General features: G+C 44.2%; 1 long non-coding RNA gene across 1 annotated transcript; it reads left to right on the top strand.

Annotated features, from left to right (window-relative positions):
- Positions 1-305: 305 nt before the first annotated feature.
- LOC146601674 (uncharacterized) lies at positions 306-5,220 on the top strand. Its single transcript, XR_014895267.1, has 3 exons — positions 306-984; positions 1,748-1,904; positions 4,917-5,220. It is a non-coding gene; the product is annotated as an uncharacterized LOC146601674 (long non-coding RNA).
- The last annotated feature ends 814 nt before the right edge of the window (positions 5,221-6,034 follow it).

Here is a 6,034-nt window from a genome sequence, read left to right on the forward strand (position 1 = left end):
ACAAATTGACAGCATCAGAAGCATAAGCTGCATTCACTGTTAGGTGCTTGCAATTAGTGTAACCTCTTGTYATTTCAAGTGCTTTTGAGAAATACCACCTTATGCCACACTTTCACAGAGCAAAACTCAAATATAAGTAAACCAGTGAATTGTACCTGTATGTGTCCAGTAATACAGGCAGTAGCATCAGTTCATTGTGTTAATACATATAATAATATCCTTATGCTGATATTAATAAAAAAAAATGTGCTAAATATCTTCAGTTCACAAATTAAGGCCATGGCTCTTTATTTGCTTATGCTTCTCCTTAGCCTTAAGGGAACGATGCTCTCGTGGAAGCTCCTGGATCATAGAAGCACGAGTTGGAAGGGAGCTCTGCAGATCGCCTAGTCCAGCCTCCCGTGCCTCGAGACAGGCCGCTGCCAGTACCACATCAGTACCAGACTCGGCTTTGTCTCGCCGAGAGAGAGCCTCTTAGGGCAGCCTGCTCCAGTGCTGCGTTACCTCACTAGCAGCGCTCTCCTGTAATGTCCACCCTGAACCTTGCAAGGCTGTGGCTGCTGCTGCTTGTGCTGTCYCCTGGCTCCATTGGGAAGGGTTGGGCTCCACCATTTTGGTAAATACCCATCATGTAGTTGTAGGCAGCTGTTCTTACCTGTCCTGTGGACATGTCCCCCAAGCCCTGTGCTGAAGGAAGCAGGGCATGGAGCGGAGTGCACATCCCTTCTCTTTTGCATCCTTCCTGCAGCATTTCTGTCCCACCTTCACTTCTCACGGTAAGTGGTAGCTCCTCACAAGGCTGCATTCCCCAGGCTGGAGGCTGCACAGCTGTAGGCTCTCCTTGCAACATGGTTCATGGAATGGCCYGGAGAAAAGCTTCCAGAATTCAGCACGTCCCTTTCCAAAGTCCTCCCCTCACTAAGGGCACCTTTCCAAAGAAGCAGCCACTACTTTGCTCTATGAGCAGTGGCAATCTGGCCTAGAGTAAATAAGAGCTTAGTTTTAAGGGCAGTGGGAKCTCTAGCAAATCAATACTACAAGCGAGAGACGCGTCTAGTAGCCACCTGGGCAGCCTCCCCCTTGTTTTAGACTCCAGGCCTCTCACCAATGTCTTCTTTCCCTGCAGCTGTTTTCTACCAAACTATTTGCATGTCAGTAATCTGTTTTTTAATGTTACGTGTGCCTAGGCTAGATGGATTTGTTAGTTGGATGGTACGGCTGGGCACGCATAGGCCYGGGTGTTAATGAATCTAAATGGAACGTGCATGCAGGGAGGCTACTTAAAATATCTTTTCTGGACTACAGAATATAAAGACTATTTCTGGCACTATAAACGCTTTCATGTTTTCTTTACAGCCACTGGCAAAGCATCTGCCAGTGACTGCTCAGCTTGGAGTGGAGGCAGCGGGGGGTGAAGGTGATCTTAATATTTTTGTGGTGCGTTTTGAAGGCAAGCTCTGCCAGCTGCATTCTAGCAAGCTGTCACAAATGTCTTTCAAGTCTGGTTAGAGGGCTGCTGTATAGTCAGAGACCTCTAACTGTGTATGCAAATGGCTAAAACATTTAGGAGAGTGAAACACACTTGCTTACAGGAGACAAAAGACAGGCAATGCCGAGGCAAACGATCAYACTGATCTTTGCTGTTAATATCTAGATTAAAGTAAATTTTCCTCTCTAAGTAGCAGCCTACGTCTAATCCAAAGCAGTCCCTCATCTTGCTGATAGATTGTTTTCTTCCTCCTGTCAGGGAAGAGACATGTTCCAGAGCTGGCACCTAAGAAGGAAAGTGCAGATGATTTGCTTTCCCAGGTGTTGTGCCCGAACACTGGAACTGCAAGGTGGCCTCTGCTCTCCGGCAGCATTGCTCCAGGCATCCCCCCACTGGAGATGATGCCGGTCTCAAGGTAGGCGGCAGCAGGCTCCCGCGTCCCTTTTGGGAGCAACATGTGAAACTTCTAGGGCTCAGTGCTCTGCCTGAGAGCTKGTGTTGGGGACTGAGAAGTCCCTGCAGCCACAGCGGTGTTCCCTGTTGTGGGGTGACCTGGAGCATGGAGCAGCCCCAGTGCTGAAGGAGAGTTTGAGAGCCAAAGCCCGATGGGCTTGGGCTGGTGTGGTGAAAGCCTGAATGGCAGGGAGAGTTGCTGCTTCTGACAGCTCGCTTGCTGCAAAAGTGCTTCTCATATATTTGCTTTATTCAACCAAAATTGCAACAATGGGAGCAGGGAAAAAAAAAAAAAAAAAAAAAAAAAAAAAAAAGAGAGAGAGAGAGAGAGAGAGAGAGAGATGTGGAGTCTCTGCATTTACCATTGCTCCCAATCAGGTAATCTGGTTTCCAGTGAAGGTGTTTATAGGGCAGTGGTCCCTCCTGATCCCTAGCATGGGCACTTGCTGTAATGCCTAGACAGCACCTACAAATTATAAGCAAAATGCAGACTGATTTTTCTATGCTGGCATTGAAWTTGATGTCTCAACAGAATAATAAAGCCTCCCCCTTGCATTCCTGCATTCAAAGGCTTTCACATTGGTCCTTTTAATTAACTTTTACAGCATTTCCATAGGCTTATCTTAGAGCTGGGTTAAGAAAAGTCTACAGGGTACAGACCTCCTAGAAATGAAAGTCTGCTCTTAGCTCTAAGCCCAAGAGTAATGGGGGTGATTGGCTGCTTCAGGTCAAACTTGTTGATTTGGGCTTGAATGACTTGCTGTGGTCTACCTAGCAAGGCAGTGGCAGAAGTAGGGATAGACTGGAGATGCACTTTGAGAGGAGTTGTACCTCCTTAGCATCTGCATTAATCATACAACGTTCCTGTTACATGCCATGAGTGTGCAGACTTTACGGTGTCTTTTATCCAGCAAAAGAACAGCAGCAAGACTTTTAAGATCACTGGTAAGACTATGTTCTTGCAGCTACAGCTTTTTCCTGGCTATACCCTGGGAAGTTAGCTGCTGATGATGAATGAGGTGATATCTGCCACAGCTCGCCTTGTCCACCCCCTCACTGCTCTGGGTATTTGACAGGAAAAGGCTAGCTTACTGGAAGGCTTCCAGAGTGGCTAATTTTCTTTTTTTTTTTAAATAAACGGTCCGCTTTTCATTTCCTCCCACCCAAATATTTGCTAATGATAAATATATCTCAATATAAGTGACCCAAATACCACTGTGTATGCAAAATGTGAGAATCTAGTAAGACATCAGGCATATGTTTACAGGGATAATGCATGGGAAATTAATTCTTTTTTTGTCAGATGAGCCTTGCAAAGGGAAGTGACAGATACATGTATTTATCGACAAGCTCTAGATCTGGTTGTATTTGCTTGTCATTTGTCATAAATGCAGAAACATAGACCACAAAATACTAATACAGCAGAAATTGGAACATACGTTTCTCTGCAGTAGATGTGGAGTGAATCCTAATGTTCAGTGGATGTTTTAGACTTGTGACTAGCAAAAGGATTTATACAGCTAAGCAAGTGTGAATAACCTTGAGCCTCTCTGTGTGTTGTTGCATAATTCATGGAAAAATCCCAAATGGAACAGGTGAAGTATGGCCTGGTTTTCAGTTTGCGTTACTGGCAATTAATAACTACTTAAGCAGACACCTGGAGCTACCTGCTACGTCACGTGAATAAGATGTTGCAAAAGCACTGGGATAAAAATGCTTCTTTGAAGCTATCACTTCTAAGGAACCTTTAGAAGTGACCTAATACAATAGTATTTTCTTCCATTTCTCCACAAGTTTGGTATTTGAACAGAAAAGGTGAAATAATTGGGTCTTGTTATCAGTGGTTTTCCTAGTAACAAAAAATCCCATGATTATATTTTCCCTGTTTTTTGTCTTCCCTGTTGGTGTCAAAATGCATGTGATGCAGCCTTTGTTTGTAGAAAGTGCATTATGATATGTCCTCTGGATGTCATTTCATACTGAGTACTTATTCCAGGCAGCACTGTAAGGACCTAAGAATAATCAGTAGAASTCTCTATAAAATGCTTGTCTGTCTGCTTGTCTGTCTTATTGAAAAAAAAAAAAACAGCATTTCACTTACGAAGACTTTTAGTGTCATGGCCAAGAGAAACTAACAGAACAAATTACATAAACGAACTGCATGTGTTAGGTATGAAAATGTAGTGTAAAAGCCGGGAGGAGGAGTTATTAGAGGACATTTCCTCAGGAACGTTTGTTCACATTGTAAAAAAAAACCCACCAGCAAATGTTGGTGCATCTGGCAATTATTATGCCACACACTATTCKTACTCTGCATTCACCCTGTTCATCTTAGAGAACATTTACTCATTCTTGGGTTCTCCCACATATGAGATATTTATTTGCTTCTCCTGTAAACGTTCAATAACCTGAAACTGCTATTACACATTATTATTATTAAGGCCTGTAATGGCCTTCATTCAGTAGTTGARTTTTTCTTTCGCTTATTGTTAGGATAATCCAAACCGATCAAAGTCCGTTCAACCTTTGGAGAATTTTGGATGTGGACCCATGTCCATGTTCAGCTCTGTGTGCTATGAAGTTTCAGAAGTCTTAGCCACCCATCTGCATTTGGCTTAAACCAAGTAACTTAAGCAGATTTTAGGTGTTCCATTTGTTTTTACTTTACTGGGTACAAGTTGGGCCTGATTTGGTGTGGACTTTGCTTTTCTTGGCTTCTAAAACCATTTTATAAGGTGTTGTTGCTTCAAATCRTTACGTTACTGGGCAAGTCCAGCTGTAATTGTTACCCAGCATTGCCCTGTTCCAAGAGGTTACATMAAGAAGGATTAAATTCTTTTACTGAATATAATGAATTACAAGTGCAGCTAATATTGTAGCAGTTAAGCTCTATTACAGATGGGTGGATGGAAGTACCTGTGCCATTGCAGATCACCACATGCCTCTTTATTAACACTRTATATCTCTATTGCAGCCCAAGGAGGGGACAATGTGCCTTTTGCTTAAACAGAATGTTCTCCGAGATGAGAGATGCTTCAGCTAGTTAGTGATCGAGGCGATAAGCCGCRCTGTCGTGCAGATGAGACCGCTGGAGAGCCGATGGCAAGTGAACAGATGGTGGCTGGAACCTGGCTGTAGGTGGAGCCATTTACATTTAGGAAGGATGGCAATATTGGTATAAATCAAGCTATTTACTTCAGATAAACGGATGAATAGCTCAAAATAAAGTAAATAATTCAAAAATGAATAGAATTAAAACCAGGTTATATTTGTTTCTATCTTTTTTCCTCCCTTCTTTGGACAATGGACATGGTGTAAATGGACTTTTTGTTTATTCAGTTATTTCGGAAATGCCTGTTCTTTGTGCTACACCTGTATTTGATTAATTGTGTGTTATTATTCAGTGATCTAATCAGGGAGCTAAATCAGTGCCACAGCACATACGCAGCTAGACACACAGCATGAACTGCAAATAGTTGTTAGAGGATATGGGAGGCAAACGGTGTCCAGGTAGCCCATTGGTGCAGAATTGCTCATTCAAAGTATTTGGTGAATGGCTCCAAATAAGATACGTTTCCAGAGGTTCATGAATGATTCATTAAAACAACAGAGATAAATTCAATGAAGCATTCATTCATGAATAAGTCATTGCCCTCTGTTTGGGGAATATATTTTAAATATATTTCCTAGGCTTCTAATCCTTAAGCCTGACAAAGCCGACCTAGAGAGAAGATACGTTATTTATCTYGGAGCCAAAGGCTGGCGCTGAAACCGCTTGAGGTGAAATCTCTTGGTGAGGGCGGAGGCAAACCTTGGTATTTCACGCTTCTCAAAGGACGAAGAACTCCCCTGGCAGAGACGAGCCGTTGACGCTTGCGTCGCATCAGATCCCAGAGAAGCGGCAACCGTGGCGGAGCGAGCGGCAGGGGCGTTTCGTGCGTGCGCCTGCCTTTCCGCACCGAGGGGCTCTCGGAGAACCGCCGGGCTGCCGCGCCGGCCCGGCGCTGCCGCCTCAGGGAGCGCGCGGCGGGCCGTGTCCTCGGAGGCAGGGGAAGGAGGAGAGGGCAGCCGCGCGTGAGGCGACGGCCGGGC

The sequence above is a fragment of the Rhea americana genome, unplaced genomic scaffold, assembly GCF_003343005.1.
Source record: "Rhea americana isolate MKP2758 unplaced genomic scaffold, rheAme1 scaffold_10, whole genome shotgun sequence".
NCBI lineage: Eukaryota > Metazoa > Chordata > Aves > Rheiformes > Rheidae > Rhea > Rhea americana.